The sequence below is a fragment of the Chelonus insularis genome, unplaced genomic scaffold (genome assembly GCF_013357705.1).
Source record: "Chelonus insularis isolate UGA/USDA-ARS -01 unplaced genomic scaffold, ASM1335770v1 contig_160_pilon, whole genome shotgun sequence".
Taxonomy (NCBI): Eukaryota; Metazoa; Arthropoda; class Insecta; order Hymenoptera; family Braconidae; genus Chelonus; species Chelonus insularis.
In genome coordinates, this window is record NW_023276401.1 from 502,930 (window position 1) to 524,575 (window position 21,646).

The 21,646-nt window shown below is 33.7% G+C and overlaps 2 protein-coding genes across 7 annotated transcripts in view; one reads left to right on the forward strand and one right to left on the reverse strand.

Moving 5' to 3' along the window:
- Atg16 (Autophagy-related 16) overlaps positions 1–21,646 on the forward strand; it is a 186,763-nt gene that overhangs the window by 46,874 nt on the left and 118,243 nt on the right. The window lies entirely within an intron of this gene.
- LOC118064128 (uncharacterized) overlaps positions 1–21,646 on the reverse strand; it is a 128,622-nt gene that overhangs the window by 38,725 nt on the left and 68,251 nt on the right. Inside the window, exon 1 of one of the 5 annotated variants that reach the window (XM_035078552.1) lies at positions 18–532. The exons of the other annotated variants lie outside the window; for them this stretch is intronic. The gene's annotated coding sequence lies outside the window, so the exon portion shown is untranslated. Of the gene's footprint in view, positions 1–17; positions 533–21,646 lie in introns of those variants that run through there. 5 annotated transcript variants of the gene reach the window in all.

Genomic DNA, 21,646 nt, shown 5'->3' on the forward strand with positions numbered 1-21,646 from the left:
AGAAAACACTTTGTTACCTTTTACTCGACTGAATTCCCTCTCGGTTCCTTCTTCTTTTTCCCGACAAATCTCTTGCTTTTCTTCGTTTTGTCAACGATATACTCAAGCACTGGAAATATAAACGAAGGATATTGCGACGAGGGAATAAACTCACGAAAAGAGAACACAAAAGTCGCAAGGAAAGTTGACACGAATCCTCCTCTCTATATATATATATTTATATTCTCTATATGTTTATAAGATGTTGAAGGGTGATGACTGTTTTATTTATCGCGCACGCGTGCACACTCTGTTTGTATATACGAGCGGAAATCACTTGGAGATTTGCAATGGTAATCTATATTGAGAGTAGTAAGATAATACGAGCGAGCGAGCGATTGTTGAACGAGTTGACTGGTCTCTGATGCTGCGGCCTCTTGTGTGCACCTGGCCGCGTGGTTCTTCCTCGACCGACCGACCGACCGCGTCTGAGGTATCTGCAGAGGCCGCGAGGCCTAAGGAGGACACAAACGGTACGCACGACTCACGATTGCCAGAGAGTACGACACACCATTGAAAACGTCGCTTTTTCATCGCTCGCGCACACATCTTCCACCACATCACCCTTTCGTCCCTTCTCTTTATCATTATACCGTTCTTTTACACATCTTTACCCATACTCCTACCATATCTTTTGCCATTTTTTTTGCTCTACACCTACTCCCCTCCTCCACCTCCTACTACTTATACTCATCCCCCTCCTTTGGGTCTTACAGACCACCACCATCGCTTCTGGCATTTCCAAGTGTTCGTTTAATATTCCATAACGCTCGTCGAACGCGCATAAGTATGGAAGACGTGGATATTCTTTTAATGCCCTATAACCCATTCCTGAGAATCACTTTTCCTTCTTTAGAGTTTAACGCCTCTTTCTTTCTCTTCATCATCATCGTCATAATCATCATTATTACCATTGTTATGATGATTATCATTCATCGAAATATCAATTGATTCTTTTACTCTAAATTATTTCGGCTCTTTTACAAGGACTGGATAATTAAAAACTACCGTTTGCTGCTACGATGAATTAAGGTTTTGATGTCTGTGGCGGCCGGCTTACCGTAAAGTGATGATGAAATGGTGAATAAAAAAAGCGTCTGAGACAGTTTGTATTTAACGGTAAGAATAATTTCGATCATCCTGCTCTTAGGTTTGTAGGTAATATATATATATATATAAGGAATAAAAGCAAAGTTAGTGAAGAGAAGAGAAAGAAGGTGATGGAGAAGATGGGAGGGAGAGGGGTTAGAGTAAAAGGGTAAAGAAGGAGATGAGATCTCGTGCAAGAATCTTGGGCCGGAATCAGCTACGCTGAGAATGACAGTCCGTCATTACGCAGGCGTGCAAGTTATTGCTGTTCAGGGGATTATGCTTGACTATACAGAGATATCTCAACGTGGTTTCGCGGTAAAAGGAGCGGATGATCCGACGCGGATAAATAATAATTACGGGCGTTGCATACCTGAGTCCAAGCATGTCCTGCGTAGCGAGACTAACGTTGAGGGAGAAACTCTAGTCGAGCTTTACATGTATATATATGAGCACCATACACACCATGAGAAAGGATAGGAGCAAGATGGATCAACGGACGCACAAACAAGTCGAGTATGTGTGCAAAAACTGACAGACCAACTCAAGAAAAGCTATTCACTAGTGTGTATATAAAGAGAGGACAGAACGTGTCCATGTATTTCAACCAGCAAAACGAGTAGTATTAATTGACGAAAAAGAAAAAAAAAAGCATCTCAATGAAATAAAAGAAAATAAGTTAAACAGTAGTGCACGAGAGAATATCATTTAAACCAGAGTCTATATCTAGGCCGTTATGTGACCAGGCTACAATTATTATTATCCTCATCGTCTGAGCTACCAGTGCTATCATCTCATTCGACTTGTTCGACATTCCTGAAGCGGGGAACACACTGATAAGATGCAAGTCTTGAAAATCTACTCACATGAAAGGAACAAAAACTCTTGGGTTATTTGCGTGTGAACACGGTGGCCTAGCTTATTTACATAAACCCAAGTAAAAATAACCACGTATTAATCTAGTTTAATTTTTGTTTAAACACGTGAGTGAATCAGTTTTCACAGTAGTTGATGATACTTAACTGGTGATGTATAATGGCATGAAATAGACGGTTTGTTTGAAGAATGACAGTAAAATTGATGGCACTTGTGACTTATTGGTGTAAAGATTAATGATCTCGAAAGAATATGGCATCAAGGCACATATTTGGAGAGTATGCACGTGTGAAAAGATCGACCTGTGATCAGCTAGTCAAGTTTATACTATAGTCAACCTTGGCATTGGTAGACCAGGTGCTCTTAGTCGCGATGGCGCGTCACCAGCAACGGCAATATAACGGTTCATTTCCAAGCAGTATACCATAAGGCTCAATAGGAACATTCGCCATCAGTATCGTCGCCCCCGACACTGCATATCTCCCCTGGTTGCAGCTCTCATGCTGTCCTAATGGTCGGTCATGGAATTTAGCTGAAAACGGACCGCACTGTACCGATTTACGACCGGCCGACATCTACGACGTGGAGGCCATACCAAGCTTGACCTCTTGTCGTTTAATCGCTAATTGAACGAATCGGCCTATTCGCCGTTAATCAAGTGAGATGAGGCGAGTAGTCGACTATCGAGAGCCTCCTTCTCTTCCACGAACGTCACGCCGTACTTATACATGCCGCTTGTCGTGTTCGCGCCGTAATCTCCATAATTAATTTCACTTCGACGATAAATGTTTGTTTATGGTGATATCGCTTCGCTTCCCAATCAGTTATGTATGCACAACTTTGTGCCACGCGCCTCTCAATAAGAAGCTTACTAAGCTCTTTTTTTCTCTATTATCTAATAAACTTAATTGCAGGATGCGAAATAACATTTTTCATATTCACGTTCCCAGCGTATTACTTTCGTTAATTAAATTGTTATTTATTATGTTGTGGAACTTATTAAGTTTTACTTTAAGATGTTTTTCTTCATTTTTAGGCTTTGATATTATCTTGATTAATTATTTTTTTATAATTTATATTTCACTGAAGGATAAAAATGGTTTATAATTTTTCTTCAATTTTTTTTTTTATTTGCTTCAATAATTTGTGATCAAAAAATTATTTAATCTTCAAAAAGTGAATATAATTTTTAATTTTAAAATATTTTAATTGATGTGTTTGTATGTTAAAAAATTTTTTATCAAAGTCTTTCACACTTGAAATTAATTCAATCAATTATTTACGAATCGTGATGAATAGTAATAGACAAAAAAGATACAACTAACAGGTTTTAATGTCAATAAAAAAATTCATTTAATGTTCATCGTTAATTAATAATAGTAATGAACAAAAAAAGAAAAAGTTAATAAACCTTTGAGTAACAAATAATTACAAAGTATCATGTGAATAAATTTCTTAAAGCAATGAAATAATTTAAAAAATTATATTTATAATAAATCTAATATTAACTGGCAATAAAGTCGAGATTTCTCGTTAATTTGATACTCAGGATTATCCAAGGAAGTACCTAATAAATAGAATCTCGACTGCAATAGTTGACTGTGGCATCTTACCTAGACCGACTATATACCAACTCTGATCAATCTTTAACATCTCAAAGACTGAAACCTATTAAAGCGATAAAAAATATCTCAAGTAAAAGAAGAAATTCCATAGAATTGATTTAGATATCCAAAACGGCTGAAGGATATTTTTTTTTTAAGGACAATTACCATTTATAGTCGAGCAAAGTCTTTCGCACGATGGGTAGGCACATGTAACTCTGGTAGATGTGCTTATCGCGTAACGGCGCTTACCACTCTTTTGGTTCTCGATTCATTCGTTTTCTCGGTCAAACGAGCCTCATACCAAGTTATGCGATAGGCTGCCACTGTAAAATCGGATTCAACTCGCGAAAGAGGCCAATAGTGCGTACGCGAGTAGATCGACAATGTCACATAAAATCATCACGTCCATGACCTAAAATAATTTGAGGTTGGAGATACTGAGCCACGTGCTGGACATATTCAGTTGAATAAGAGTTAAAAGAACAACCACATATGGCTTAGCAATTCATATAAATAAATACAGCATATATATTAAGTGTGCTAACATTTATATATTGACAAAATAATGGCCATACAGATGGTTTCTATTTAGCCGGTGGAGCGTGGATTGCTCTCGATGAATTGATAAGCAAATCAAAGCGCTGCATTGGCAAGCTGATATCGTGCTAATAATACGAGACGAATTGTGGAATTTCGAGGATTCGAATTATTGGAAACAGAGTGATCGTATGCTGTAGATTCACGCACATAACTCGTAATTATTCTCACCCCCATACTCCGCCATCATGGTACATCATCACAACAGGGTGATGTCATAGTGCAGCAAAGCGACAAGTCTACGTAGAGTATATGTGTTAGGGGAAGAGAGAGAGAGTAATAGGAGAGTTGAGCAAGCTTTCACGTTCCGCATCGATCGACCAACTGAAGCACATCCATAGTAATAGAGTATCCTTTTGTAAAAGCTGCGCAAGCTTGAGTGCTGCGCGACAACCGGTAAAATTTCTGCGAGATGATGCAAATGAGTATATATAGAAAACATGTTTGTGTTTTCGTTTAATGTTTATCTTATATATTAAGTATTTCTTGGAGTTCTTGCTATCATTATTATCATTATTGCTATATGCAGTACCGTGTCTAATTAGCTCATTATGAACTTGAAATTAGTAATGAAAAAAAATTTTTTTTTTAATGAACTGTCTTGAAGTGATAGATTCGTAAACTAGTCTGGCAAGTCAAGTAATGTAGTAATTAAAGTTTAGTTGTATTATGTGCCGCCTTTCTCTCGTCCTGAATACCCATCCCAAGCCCACAGAATCACTGAGAGATTGATGGTGAGCCATGTTTCCTATTTTGCCTCACTCTATTTCCCTTGTATCGTTAAATTCTCCGCCCTTTCTCCAATCTATACCCTTCACACGTAACACCTTTTAAACACCACTGAACCCATAGTATTTTCTTTTATACCTATCGCACAACTTATGTGCCATGTACTTGCGTTATCAACTAGCAAACGTTACAAAAGCCATGCACCTTCGTGAGATATGTCTACTTCTATCGCTATTCGAGATCTTGTCACTGATCCACGCCTATCTCTTCCCGTGTATCTGTGTATTCATTTTTCAGATCTACTTCCAACTACTTATGTTTTTGTTTTTTCCAGGTGTTGTAAGTCGTCAAAGTCTAGTCTACAACGGTTCATAAATTTGATGTTGTTTTTTATTGTTAGTTTTTTCTCCTTTTTTCTTTGATGAACTCTTTATATACAGAAAGTTCAGAATGCAGTGATATAAAAGGATATGGTGAGTCTTTTATAATGACTTAATGAAAAATATACTTTTTGGATTCTTGAGATAAATAATGATTTTTTTATTAGCTTGAATAATTGGAAAAATTTTTTGAATATTTTATTTACATTTCTGGCGATTTGTAATGAAGTTACTATGTGAGCTGCAATAGGCTGGGGATCATTTATCATTTGGAAATATTTTTGATTGAAGATTTTGAAGGATTATTTTTTAACGGACTTTCACTGCCTTAGAATTTGATATCTCAATTATCTGATGTTATATTCAGCTTGATATACAATGTTTTTTTTTTTAATTGAAAAATTTTTTTTACAATTAAAATGTTAAATACTATTCTTTGAAATATCGATCAATCGAAAATTTATTTATCAATGATAATGATTATTCATGATGATTTAGACTGTTTAATAAAAACGATGTATTGGATTTATGAATATTTGTCAAGTTGATGTATTATATTTTGTTTATTTAAACTCCTTCTAACTATCAGTGTGGATTAAATGGAAAATATTTTGCAGTTGACAAAATAATATATCTCATCTAGTGATATATTATATAGATACAAAAAAAATAAATAAAAAAAATTGCATATTTTTTTTCTATCTATTAATGTTTGAAATATTTTATAAAATAAATAAAGGAATATATAAAAGAAATAATATATTTATCTTCAACATTTCATTTCTCATAAATGTTTTTTTGAAATTTTTCATACAACAAAAAAATGATTAACGAATCATTGCATTCTTAGATTTGATTTCTTGATGGAAAATTCTCAATTCAAATGATAAACTTCTCTGAATGAATAATGATCGAACAACTTCTCGACGATGTTAGCTAATGATAAGTCACGATGTGTATGAATGATTTAAAAAATTTTTCTAAACAATAAACACATACCAGCTAGATACAAAAAAAGCCATTTTTCATTTTTTTAGTACATAATATCCTTCAACAGATTAATAATAAAAAATTCACCATATCCTGTCATGTCATAGCATCCGGCTTTTTTAGAGAAAAAAGTGAAAGAAAAAAAATAGAATGATTAAAAAAATTTTCCCAAGTTGATTCAGGATGTAGAGTTTGGATTCTGCTAATATATATTTTAACGAATTAACGTTTCTGTTCATAGTAAAAAATTACAGACATCAAATAAGAATTATTACGAATAATAATTGAGGGCAATAAGGAAGTGTAAAAGTTGGTTAATTTGTGAAAAGATAGTATTTCGTAATCTAACGGGGAATTTCATTCTGTACTGAGACGAATGGCAGCGTCACAAGATAGACGACTGGTTAGTGCAAGTGTGGGGGAGTGTTGTATATCCCGCAAGGTCGTGGGACACACACGTAGCAACAACGGGCGATGCCTGAAGTCGTGTGACCCGCTACTCGCACTTGCACACAATGCTCACTAGCATTTTGTGATTGTCATTACCGTTGACTTCCGTACGCGTAGTAATCGTCTTCGTCCAGAGCTGCTTAAATTGCTTCTTTCGCCTAGAGGCTGTAGAATAGAATGAAGAAAAAGAAGAAATTTACCGTGGAAAGTGGAGGTGAAATGGGCAATCGACAGAAGGTCTTAAGTACATCAGTATTGCAGTAGTACATGTATAAAGCTGGTGGAAGTTGGAAGATAGAAAAAGCCAATAGATTGGCGAGACCAGTCATAGACGCAAACCGCAGGTAGTTGGACATTGGTAGAATGGCAAGAAAGATCTTTTACCGCGGAATGTCATTGTTTACCACAGCCAACTGAACTCTGCCAAACGCAACCACAGTCCGGCTTCCAGTCAACGGTACATGATTCTCATTACATCCAAAAGACTGTTATTGTCCCAACGAATTGAACCGCCTCTGTGGTCATTAATGACTCTGTCAGAAGCAAAATGTCGTTAGTGACTAGAACAAGGTGTAAGTAGACTAAAATATATCATCGTTCAAGTCAAGAACCTGCTCTGCCCATTTTTAAAGCAAATGGTTATTGATCATAAAAATCTTTGAATCGAATAATGGAGGAATATTAACTTTTTTCTATCAAGAATTTAAATGATTCAAACTCGTGATGTTGTTCTTTATGAATGCCACTTTTACATTGAAAAGAAATTGAAATTCCTAATAAAGGTTTTTTTTAACAACTTAGGAAAACAGGTTTTATTAGAAAACGTGGATTGGAAATTGCAATTCATTACCTGTCTTTCATCGCCTCTTGAAGAGTTTAAAAGCTATGGCATTTCGCCAGGAATTCGTTCAGAATGGAATACTTGTTGTAATTAATTAATCAAATTAGCTTCTATTATCTTTCAACAATCAATCTGCACTTGTTAAACTGATGTTTTATTTATGCCAAGTGAATTTAAAAATCAATACCACTAGAGAATAGTCAACTATAATATTTGTCAATGTTAATAAATGATGTTTAGTTCAAGTAATGATGAGGACATGTACTTGATGGTGAACGACATCAAAAGTGTTAAACTAGTTCTTAATGTAACAGCTAAGGGTCTGATACTTTGGATTGATAAAGACTTGTATTCGCTAGGTTCTCTAGACAATTATGTATATCCAATGAAGAATAAAAACTAGATTATACTGCTGGGTGGTTGAGTACCTAATGAATAAATAATTAATAGACTGGCTGATGTTGCTGGTAATAGCTAAAAGTATCACACGACTACGTCTCACTAGTGGTAATGCACTTGTATAATATTGCGTGCAGTAAAGTCCAGTTTTATGTCGAGTTGATGTACATTTTATATTGTAACGAGTAATTTACTACACACAACTCCTCGCACTAGAGATGAAGCAGATCAGCGTAACACAGAGGTACCTATGCTCAGTATATATACAACTGCCGGGTAGTGATTCAGGGCCTACTGATAGCCAGACAAGGTTGAACTCACTGAACAGGATTTAAGTTGGTAATGTCCGATATGCTGTAGCCACGCATTTATGTTTCTCCAAAGAGTTTTCTATTTTTCTTACTCACATATACCACCCTGCTCACCACAGCAAGTCTCAAGTACTTTTGCTATACATGACGGTCTTGCTCATGAAACCAGCTCAAGAGAGATGCCCTCCTTGTGAGCTAGAACGTAAATCTCACCAAGTTTCATCGAGCATAGGGTGATTCGTCACGCTCGATTTACCTGACGTTACCGAGGACTTCCAGCAAGGAATCTAAGTTCAACGCTCATTTCAATGGCTCCATGTTGGCTTCAAGGGCCATCCACCTAACACACAAGACTTACTTCAACTTCTTTCAAACTCTGAAACTGTCTTCTACCCTGAGACACACATCATATACTTTGAAACATCACTATATCATCATTATATTTAATAGGACAATCCTACTATGATGATGATGATGATGATTTATCAGACTCGAATAACTTTCAGTGTACAAGTATTTTTGTATGTGTATAAATGTTTGTAATATTTTTTACTCTCATTCTCTACTGTGCTACTGTAATGGAGGTAATGATACCAACTAACTTTGCCGCGTTTTTTTGTGTGACATTTAAATGAGCGGTACAGCCGTCGTTGAAATAGTCGGGTGAAATATTTTATAGGGGTGTCTCGTAAAGTCGATGCTTCAAACGCAAAACGAGGGGTGATAGGTGGTAAACGGGACGGAAAGCGGTTTGCATAGCTACCCTCACGTTACGAATTAGCGAGGCGCACCGATAGTGGCCGGGAAACAGGCTCGTGTTGAAGGCAGGTTTATTAGCATTGTTAATGTATTTCGTGTGCCGTCCCACGCCGGACGAGCGCTCGTGCATTCTCTTGGCTGCTGATGTCCTACTGCTGCATTTATCCAATCGATATAGGTACCAGCGTAGTTTAGTGTGGTGAGAAAAAAAAAGGAAAAAACGCATTTTTAAAACTCAAATGTTTCACCTCTTCAATAACATCCTACTGTGCAATATTGGAAAATTATCGAAGCGTCTCTTGGAGTGCATAATTTATTTGGTTTTTATCTCTTCAACAGTAGCTTTTTTTCTCCTTTTTTTTTATCTCTTCTCTATCGGAAGCAATTCTTCCCGCACCCACTCAATTTTATTCGATAAAAGGACGAAGAATTTAACCCTCGAGCGGCGTCTCGGGATGGGTGCTGGCGGGCTCTTATAAACAAGCACTTTCCAAGTTTTTCTAGCTCCCTCTCTTTACTTTCTCTTTACTCTCGCTCTTCTCTATAAAGGTACCTGCTAGCTAGTATCTACTTTTCCCGAGGGATCTCAGGCACGCTCTTTAAAGAGTCGACGACTCTCTCTTTCTTCCTCTCTTTCTCGGAATGGGAAATTTTACGAGGAGGAACACGATTTAAATATCTACACCAACTTCCAACGAGATTAGCAACGACGACGAGAGCGACAGTTGGACATTATTTTTAAATGGGTACAAAGAGAAGAGAGTTGATGGTATTGAACTTTTTTTCATTTTTAACGTTCATGAAGATTGAAGTGATTAAATAAATCATTCAGTTGCTATTTTTAAATTATACTTCTTCAGTATTATCTAAGAATCAAACTATTCTCAAGTTCATTTTTCTCAAATTCTCAAATTTTTTCAACTATTTTTAATTGCTAAAAAAATATTAACTAAGTATATAAGATTGTAAAGAATTAAAAGTTTTGAAAAAAAAAGTTATCATAATTTTTCTACACTGTTAAGTATTTGTATAATAGAAATCCAATTTTTTGATGAAATTCAAGTAAAACATTTTAAAACTCGATATTTTTTTTCATAAGATTCTTTTAAAGTTATTCTGCCGTTATTTGACTGAATTATCAGTTGCTAATGCGAAAAAGTCATCTCTGACTTTAAACTCCAATAACTCATGGAAAAAACCGTTCAGTGATGAGTCAGAGGTCATTGAACAACTTCAAGTATCTTGTGTGAAGTGATATCATTGAGATTACCTAAAAATACATTTCTTTCTCACCTTTTGTAGGCAGAAAAAAATGAGCAATAAAAAATAAAATTAATCTTCAACAACTAAAGTAAGAAAAGAGAAAAAAATTCTTAATCTTTTTGTTGATCGACATGAAAATGGAATAATCTATTACTTGCTAACGCTGTATGAAATCCTACACCACCTGGAAGGAAATTCATCAAAGCTTTAGTACATCCACGGTCTAGTTTAGTCAACTCTCCCCTGCATGTGTAACGAGTGTAGTGCACGAGTATATAAAAGCTAATAAATTGTACTGTTTATAAATAAGCAGTGAGGGATGTTGTTAATCAGATTAATCAGCCGATAAAACCTCGCGTGGCAAGAAAGAGGTGTTGTAGGGTATATGCTCATAGCTTAGAATTGATAGCGGCTCGAGTTCCGTGATTCGTATCCACGAGAGGTCTCATCGATAGCGCATGGCGGATTAGTCGTCGCCACGCCTTAGCATTGGCTCTTGTGCTGCTGATGCACGTACCGGAAGACAAGACGAACACGGCTAAGCTTGCAACAGGGTGACGGTTGTACTCAGCGTGTTGTCCAAGTCTCAGTGTCTTTTTTCTTTACCATCATCATCATCATCATCATCGTTCACGATAATTATTTTCCCATATGCAACCTATGGTACAAATGCAGTAGTAGCCTCCGGGCAACCTACGCTATGTGATGTGCCGTACTGTGATTCACGTCGATTCGTTTCGACGTATAAATACCAGCTTCTCTTCAACGACTCAGTCTTGACTGCATCCCACGATTGTCGGATTTGCGATTTGTCAACAGGTCAGCCACTCACTCCAAGCAATCCAACGCATTTATTTAAATCCATGTGTCTTTTCCTGATTTACTCGACGATGTTTTGCTTTATAAGATATCTATAGGATATAATGTCGCCGCAGGATCATCGTCTGACTTGTCCCTATACTACGTCGTGGACGCGTCAGGTATAGGTAATAACAATATTATTGATGGCTCTCTTGGTGTTCCGGCATCCAAGGTTTTATAGCCTCGCGTTCTAATAAGGAAACGAGTCCGTAGTAGCAGCAGCACCGCGAGAAGTGAATACATATATATCTGATAGGTACTTTGGACGTGGTGATTTATCAAAAGCTCAGGAAAAATGAAAGGATGATGAGAGAAAGAGCGAGGAAAAAAATACAAAAGGATTACATTGGTACCCCTGATGTTTGGGTGCTTTATCACGGACAATGAGATAGGGGTAGTATAAAATGAAATAATACGAAAAAAAAAGAACATAACAAGAGAGAGAGAGAGAGAGAGAGAAAAAAAATAAAAGAATCGTATATGTATAGTGAATGGTCGGTTCTCGTAAAGTAGCCGTGGATATAAGTACGTACAGCGTGACTCGTTTCGCTTTAATTTAATCTTGATTCGGAAAAAGCACAAAGGCATACATCCGAGGCAACTTGGTGAGGAACAAAATAGCATTACTCGAAGCGACCGCGTCTCTTGAACCAGCCGACGACCTGGTATACCTACCAACTCACTCCATCGTCATCCTCCTCCTCAACTGGACTGTTCTGCTTCTCTTGAGAGAATTAAAACGGGCGGATTTTAATGGGAGCGGCAAAATTAAGAGCGACGCTTCTACTCGTTTCCCCGGACAACAGTTACGCTTATCATGAGAGTCAACTACCCTTTTGTTCTTATTTCTGTCCAGTATAAATCGTGACATGGCCATTTTTACATAATACAAAGAATCATCATGATTATTGTAAATCTCAATTCTATGGAAAATTTACTTTTGTAGTTTTTGTTTTAATTTTGCAACAATTCAATGAGGGGTTATTTGTTTTAGAAGATTGCAAGAATTGTTTTGGAAAAAAAGAATTTAATGAAGAAAATATTGTGTGGCTGAAAACTAAAAAATAAATTTAAATAAAATTTCATTTCCATTTCAAATTTATTTTTGATTCACTAATTGTTTCTTTTTTATAAAATTCAAGATAATCGATAAAATCTTGATTAAACTGAACATTCAAATATATTATAGTCTCTTTAGAAAACGTTTATTCAAACAATCATGAAACATCGATAAATTTAATAATTAACAAAAACAATAATTATTAGACTCTAATTATTTAAACTATTACTAAAGCAAAGACTGCTTCCTCTAGTTATTTATTTGTCGTCTTAAGTAACACAGTTCTATTTAAATCTGGATAAATTCCTATGCCTTTTTTTTTATTTAAAAAAAAGAGAAATAGTCTTCCCTTACAGAAACCAAAGCTTTAATCTCAAGATCATAATCTAATATATATCTGATCACTTCTATAACTGTGACTAATAATCTTGATACCATTTTTTCTATAACTGTATCTGTGTTGTACCTTTTGTAATTCTTTCCAACGTGATATCTTATTGGTTGGTGTATCTTGAAAATTATATTCAGCAGGTGCAACCAAGGATTTGCCCACGAGAAAACGTCCTGGTGTTAGTACACCTACGTTATGTAGATCGTCTGAGATTGGAGTGAGTGGTCTAGAATTCATAATGCTTTCTATTTCTACTAATAGTGTATACACTCTTTACATGTTGAGATAAGTCCCTTGGTCACAATGTAAAAGTGTTTTTTTTTCATTAATTTCACTTTATTTCATTACTTCTAAATTAATTAAATTTTAAAATAAAAAATAAATTGAACATAACTTGATTAGATAATTCTTACCATCACTATATTGACTCACACTAGGCTGTACTTATCTTTCATTCAAGAATAAAAAATAGTTGGATTAAGTTGGAAGAAATAATGCAATAACTGAATTATTAAAAAGAAGCGAAAAGCCAGCTTTGTAAAATATCTACTAGAAACTAAGTTGACGTCTCAATTTTACTTTTAAATGAATAAAATAACAGTATTTTTTTCGCTCATTTTTATTCATCAGTCAAGCCTACTTTTCAATAAATTCAACAAATATATTTAATGAGTTAATTAATTATAATTTAATTTTTCAATAAAGAGATATAAAAGATCCTATAAAATCTAAAAAAATGATGGCTAATAATTCCCAGTGTCACTCAAAGATGCATGAATTTTTTAATAAAATTTTTTTCGTCCTGATAATTACCCTTATTATTATAAATGAATAAGAATAAGTTATTTAGCAAAAGGAAATAAGAAGGCTAATAAGATTTCTCGAGCGCCTCCGTGGCAATTTGTAGTTGATGGCGATTAAGCCAAGCTCTTAGTTCGATCGTCGATCACTGGCGTTGCATGTAAAAGAGAAATAAAAGAAAATCTTAGTGCGTTGGGTATGCGAATACGATTTGTTATCAGGCCTCAGGGTTAAGCGTTTCCCAGAGGCCCTGGAGGATGTCTCATCTAACTCCCAGGGCATCACACTACGTACTGAGTTTCTTCGTTATCCAAAACGACTCCCTCTTATACTGTATACAATCATATATACGTTCAAGTCATTTGTGACTTTACGAGCGTATAACGATCGGTCAACTCGTGCCACAAGTGGAGATTACTCATCACTAGACACTTACCGTAGCAATTTTACGTTCTTCATTTACCCTACACACCTCACGTGCACGTACAACCACTGCTAATTATCGCTACCTCATACCTCGATGGTAGATGCCAGTATAATAATCGATTATTCATTTTCATTTTTCAATTTTCTATTATCTCGACATTTTTCTCTATTAGCTGATATTAAATTCTAAGTCTCGTACGTCATTTTTCGAGTTTGATTTATTTGTGGGAAAAGGCCATACGTCAAAATAACAGCTATATTAATAGCTTTGTTCTTGGATAAGCATATTTTTTTCGGCAACTTTGTTTGAATTTGAAATTTAACAACTATTTATATGAATTGGAAGTTATGAATTCATTTGAAATAACTTTTAGATTTATTGAAAGCTCTGTAAATAATTATTTTTAATAATTATAACTTTTACTTTATTGTCCGATTTTTGTTGAGGTACTCATAAAAAAATTTATATTGCTTTTATGAAGCTTTAATAACAAAAATTTGCAAAGCTTCAATGTTCAATAATAAAAAATAAAGAATTTCAGTTGATTCAATAATAATTGGAATTTTTTTTGTAATTTTCATAGAATTTAAAACTAATTATAAAGGTAAAAAAAACTCTACTAATGGATTAAAAATTTATTCAAAGTATATTTATTCGTGATTTAATAAAATATAAATATTGAATTCATGAATACAATATTTTTATTGTATTAAAATATTAAGAACTCATTGTTCGATAACAAAAGATAATATCTAATCGAATAAAAAATATCAAGCTTTAATGTTTTTTTTTCTTTTAAATTTATAAGGCTAAAAAAAAATTTGGTACTAAAAAAAGAAGAAACAGCAAAAATAGCGAGTTGTTCTCAGTGATGTACATTATTATTTTATTGGATAATTTTTCAAAGTTTAGCATGTGTAGATGAAGAGATGACATTTTACAGTATAACTCGAACTAAACAAGCTTGCAATGTGTAAAGTAGTTTTACGCTAGTTATCAGGTGGATATAACCCTAGCCATAAAATTCTACAGGCACGTTTCGCCCCTATACTGTTGTTCAGACTTTAGTTCTGCCTTTCGTTGCCGTAGGAAACGATCGTATCTGCGTCATTTATTGCATACACACGTCTCACTACCATTCTTCCAACATTTTTCTCCATCCTCCTCCTCCTCCTTCACTTCTTATTCTACTTATTTCTTATCTATAGTAACTAAATTATAACAGGAAATACTCCCTTCTCTATTTTTTATCTCGACAAATATAGTTTTCACCATCTTTTGATCAATTTCATGATCGATTGGCAAATAAAAAATACAAAAAAATAAGTTAATTAAAAATAACCATTCATCATCACATAAGCTACGCATAAATGTTTATATTTGTCAATTACTGTCGCTCATGTTTCTCACGACTCATGATATAATGAAAGACTCTGAATACTTAAATACACGTAGCTACGTATACGGGCAATAATTAATTCTTACAAAGTCATAAAGTTTAGTCATATGTTTCCATTGTATTTAGTAATTACTAGTGAATATATTAAATGATTACGGTAGCCTCGAGGATGAATCAGTAAATTCAATTAACATTTACTCTACAGTAGTTTCAGCACGGTCTTTACCCTCTATTTCATTGGATTTCTCGATAACCTATTATACAAAATCAAATGGGATATCAAAGTTCAGAGAATGCGTTTGATAATGCTGTAAAAGCTCGAGCTCTAATGCTAGATTTACACCACTTTCATCAATGATTAAGTGCATTACAAATCATTGTTTTTTGAAATTTGACATTAATTGGTAATTGAATAATTCCATAAATGATCCGAGTTGCAGAACAATTTGTTTTCATTGCAATCTGATAATCATAATGATAATAGTTAATATTTTTAAAATAATTATTAATGAAAAAAATTATATCTTGAAGAAAAGTCCATTCAAGACTTTCCTGAAAGTTTTATTTATTTTATACAATATATATCAATTGAAAAAAATGTTGATTAAATAAAGAGAAAATCATTATTTATAAATAAAATTAATCGATAATAAAGAAATATCAGTTAAGTAGTCAGCAGATATAAAATTGGATATTTGTTAATGGCAAAGAAAAAAAATTTATTAAAAAATATTTTCACATATTACATGCAACAAGCTGCAATTTTGCAGTGTAATATGATCGTATACAAACTATTAATTCAATAGCACGAGTATTACTTAATAACTGACAAAAATATTACACCATGAATCAGCTGAATAATAATAGTTGGTGAATTTACATGACTACTCATGCGTTTATTTTATGAATAAAATCAATTTTATTCAGATTTTCGTGAAATTTGTGGTGTATAATATACATATGCTGATAAAATTTTAATTAAAGGAATTAATAAACATATAATACATGACTACAAATAAAAAACAATTCAATTAATGCAATACAAAATGTGCTTGCCAATTTTTCCATGGAATTATTTATAAAAATATTTTTAAAAAATTTTTATCATCTTCTCTCCATTATTATTATTACATTATTAATATAATGTACTTTTATCATTCATTATTATGCCGCTATAAATAATTTGAAGAGTCATTATTTTTAATTATGTCGCTAATAGAATACAATAATGAAATTTATTTAATAATTATTTATGAAATCATGTAATTTAATGAGAGCAAAATAGCATTAATATAAAACGTGATAATGTATTGAGCAAATTCTGAGAAAAATGTTTAATTTTTTATTTCATGAAACTTTTAATTAAAACACAAGAAAAACATTGTCTACAATATACGAGAAAATCTTTATAAAATTAATTAATCGTTAAAAAAAAATGAAAGGTAATTTTTAATGTTTTTGTAGAGGATACAACACGATCGTTACTCCCGTGGAGCTCAACAATATTTATTCCATTCAAAGTTTATATCATCGATGTCGAGTCAACATGTAAGAATCAATCATCTGAAAGATAATCACAAACACGATACATCGTGTTGTCGTTTTTATAAAAGATAATAGACTGAGATTGGATTTTTTTTTTATCTTCAAGTGTCGTGATACTATCAAGGATATAGCTCGGAAGCATAAACAAGGTAGAGAGTTAAAGATTTGCGGAAGTTGATGTGGATCATGGTACAACTCAATCTAAGTAAGATATGCGTAGTAAGTTTTGATGTTAAGATTACGAGGTCCTTTGGCTCGGTCTGGTGGTGGTAGTAGTGGTTTAATCGAGTCGAGCGTAATTCAATTCGACCCCTGGGCTCTACTGCCTGCGGTGGCACGAGCTACTACTACTCTCCACCACTTCTATATACCAACGTAGCTTCATCTCGCCTTTCTTCTACTTCATTTTCCTCTTTTCATCATTTCCCTCTTCTACCTCTTTTAGATTTACTCTTTTTTACCATTTATTTCCTTTGCTTTTTATCACTGAGGTTCCATTCGCGGTGAAATAATAAAATTATGCCGGCCGGAGGGCGATTCTCCCGAGTGCTGGGACGCGTTTACCAGTCAACCGTAGACACTGTGGTGCAGGATAGGAAGGAGCACTCACCACTTTCTCACTTTTCTCGTGGCTCGAATTTCTACTAGACACATTGCACGCCAACTCCGTGACATTGATCAATGCCACAGACGAGAAAAACATTCTCTCGGAGACGCACTCCAATGGATATCCTATATAGCGTGTTCTGCTAGTTTACTGCGTGCGATGTAGTAGAGAGACTAATGTGTAGAATAAAGGAAAAGTTAGATATAAGACCAACAGTTGTCTTAAGCGGTCGGGGTGCTGGGAATAAAAGAAGGGGCAAAAATGTGAATTGTAAAGACGTGACTCTTCCTTCTACTGACGTGAAAAGGAATCGATCAAATCTACGATCATTCAAAAGGACTTGGTAAATAAGAAACCTCAAGAATCGAATAAATTGCATCAGGCATCTTCTCTTCTTCCTTCGTATAACAGTGATTTGCCGACTGCGTTGCCCTTAGAAAATGTAGTGGGACCAAATGCCAAGAATCAGAGAGGAGGATATAGAAGAGGGAAATCGAATTAGATTCGATAGGATGGACGAATCATACGAGTCGGGCTGAAATCCAATTCTAGAAAAGTGTTTACCCCTCGACACGTTCCCAATTCTTCAAACGATGAACAAGAAACCGTTTCTCATCGCTCTCCAGTCTGTCGTTATTTTTTGCTTACCATCTTTTTATCTCTCTCTCTCTCTCTCTTAGCTTGTGTACATGTGTGGATATACTTTGGTGTATGACATGGCGCCAAGGGATGCCAAGGGACTATGTTATGTAGGATATCGTCAAACATGTCAAGTCATTGTGGTCATTGTCCTTATCATTATATTTCAGTCCATTTTGTAGATAAAATCGGACTCAACACATCAACCGGTTTTCTCTTCATACGTCTAATTGCATGACTCTAAGCTACAAAATCACTTAGAGATTTCGTGACCTGAACGAGTTAATAATAGATATACAGAGATATTTATTGCTGTGATTATTTCAAAACCGCATTCTGTTGGATCAATTATAACCCATAAAATCCGTGTCGAAAGGTCAAAAGCCTGTTTCTGTTTTTTGTCTTGCTACACGATTAAGTCTACTGTACTAAATTTCAACTTTTAATCTTTATTGAATCTTGTAAGACTGAAAACATTACTCTAAAGTCATTTGGATTTTTTTTCATACTCTCAAGGTACCAATTTTTAAATGTATAAATTTTTTTGTTATTCTCCTCTTTTTTTGATCAATTTTTTTATTAAGGAGTTTTATAAAATTAATCATTTGATGAAATACTTGAGATTTTTAGAAAGTTGCCATTTTTTTTTTTTTCTATTTATGTATATACAGTACAGTTTAAATTGATTGTTTTGGAGTTAATATCCTAGTATCAGAGTTAAGTATCGTATAGAATTTTTGTTGCAATAAACCGTTTTAATAATATTTGATAACGACTTAGATAATCATTGCTCTAGGATTAATATGATTATATTATGTCGTTGATAATATAATATTAAACTGACTTATAGAGACATTTGATTTATATCATGTTTTTTTTTTCTTTTAAATTATAGTTTGAATTTTTAAACATTTTTTTTAATGATAACAAAAATGATTTAATTATTTGTTTAAAAACAAACAAAAGTTTAACAATAAAAAAAAATTTTCTCAAAAATGAAAGTTATTTTATTTTGAAAAAAAAAAAAAAAAATATTTGCAAAGTTATAAAAAATTTTTTACAGAGTACTTTCTTTCTAGCTTTTTGTTATGATCCATTAAAGGATATATTCTATAAATAAACATAAAAAATCAAAAGTTCAGTAAACTCTAGAGCCATTATCCAAATGCACCTTGCATCAACTTCCTCCAACTCCAATACATTTTTTCCCTCAAAAATCGATTATAAAACAAACATAAAAATAAATCTAAATTATTTCAACGATTTGATCTTATGCATATATGACCTGGCCTCTTTACTTGTACTAAATTTCAAGTTTGAATCTTGATCTCATTCCACGTATCTTGAGGGCTACGTGCATTGCCTTTATTGTTAAAGCATGAACGCACAGAGGCCATCGGAGCGTCAAATCGTCCAACATTCCTTCAAAAAATGTGTACATTATTGATGAACATTGACATACGATAACAATGTACTAAATGAGGAAGAAATAAAAGAGAAAAACTGAAGCAGTAAAAGAAATAATAAAACAAGTAAATAAAAAAATGTTGAATGGTATGTACGGTTGAATGACCAACATCAACAGGCAAGTGTGAAACGGATAAAGGTTCATATAATACAGCAGATTGCAGAGTTAACGTTTGTCCACGTGCTTGATCGTTCAGTCACGTCTCAGTGTGCATTAAATTGCGCTCTATTTACTTGCTTCAATAATATATCATTCTCTAAATTGTCTCTTATGGTAGATCCGGATGCTGATGTAGCCTATGGTGCATGCCATGTCTCCTTACATCTTCACATAGCATAGCACCGCAAATGGTCGTCAACTTTAATTTCTTAGGGTTTTCCAATTAAATTTTTAAAATTAGTTATCATTTTTATGCACATTAAACTAATGCTTGTAAATCAAGATTTCACAGATTAAAATGACTACTCAGAGTATGTTGATTAACCGGAAACCGGTTAGTATCAGTTTAACTTATGTATAGAACTTGTGAAACTTCAATTACTCGTACGTTGACACGCTAGTAAAAAATAAAAGTGAGGAAAAAAAATGAGCGCCAAGAGGATTTATGTACCTAGCAATAGGCCGCGCATGTCCTGCATATCTCGTATGAGTATATATGCTAACGCATTAGCTTACTGCGTTATGTTGAAGCGTCACGCTTGGAAAGTTGTGGGAGTCGATCGAGACTGGATCATTATAGTGATACCACATTTTTCCATGGCACTTGAGAGATATCGGAATCTAGTTTCGTTTGGTATCATTACTGGTATTTTTTTTCTAGTTATTTTTATACCTAGTGTCGTCGTTAGATGCTGATTCGATTTCGATTAAACGATTCATTCGACAAGTATCTAAATTATTCTGATTTTAGATCTCATATGTTGTATTTATATTTAAGTATACTTGTTGGCTTTTATTTACGTATTTTACATGCCTCAAGCATTTTTACTTTAGCCACTTTATGTTATAATCCCACACAGAAAATACCTCTTGTAAATTATACTGCAGTGCAAGATTACTGATGCATTTTTTTAGCGGCATTTATTTTGATTATGCTGCCAGCTAACAAAGTTTTGAGTTCTAGAGTAGCATTTAACTAAATTAAATACATTTGAAAGAGAGAAAGGGACTTAATTGTGGGATAAATACACAACGAAGAAAAGTAAATAGGTCTCGAATAAAATGAAACGATAAAACTATTATTGATGAAGCACCAAAGCAAATTGCTGAGTTTCAGATACAAAACGATCTGAACCATGAAGAATAAAGTTGAGGTACGAAAGCTGTTATGGGTTCACAGCGGGTCTTCTGTCTCGAGTAATATCAGAGACCGGTTGATTTTCTTCTTCTCTTGAGAGTCAGAAGAGCGGGCGAGGCTAATTTGTCTGAACGACGACGCTCTCGTAACGAAGAAATTACCGACGGCTGTTGGCAAAGTGACGCCATCTCCAACAGTTATTTCATTTTTTTTTAATATTAATTTTTTTTTTTCTTACAATCGCGTATTTTACTTTTCTTTTGCTTTATTAAAATGAAAAAAAAAAGTGACGCTTTAGCTGGGGAAGACTTTTTTTTTATTTTAATAATTTTGTATTGAGTGATGGAAAATGATTATTTCATTAATGATGTACGTCATGTTGACGGATAATTGATCCGTGGTTTTAATTATCATTTATCGAGAAATGTAGAAATTTGGAATTGAAGTTTTTAATTAATGTTTGTAAAAATAGATTGCGTAGTATTTTAAATAAATTATGCTAATAATTTGGTGTACTTGTATTTAATTAATTTATTATTAAACAATTTTAACGTATATTTGGATTAATAAAAACGATTGACAGTATTTTTGTATAAAAAACTTGAAATTCCAGTAGAACAATAATTTTTTAGAGTTGTAATTTTCATTTAAAGTTGAGTGACTTTGAGGATATTTAAACAAGAAAAAATTGAGTTAAACTTCGAAATAATTTAAATTCTAGAAGCAGTTGAGCAAGTCAAGGAAGTTATGCATTTGAGGAAACGATATAAATTTTAATGTATTTTTCTTGATATGATTTTTTTTTTCGTATATAATTATTG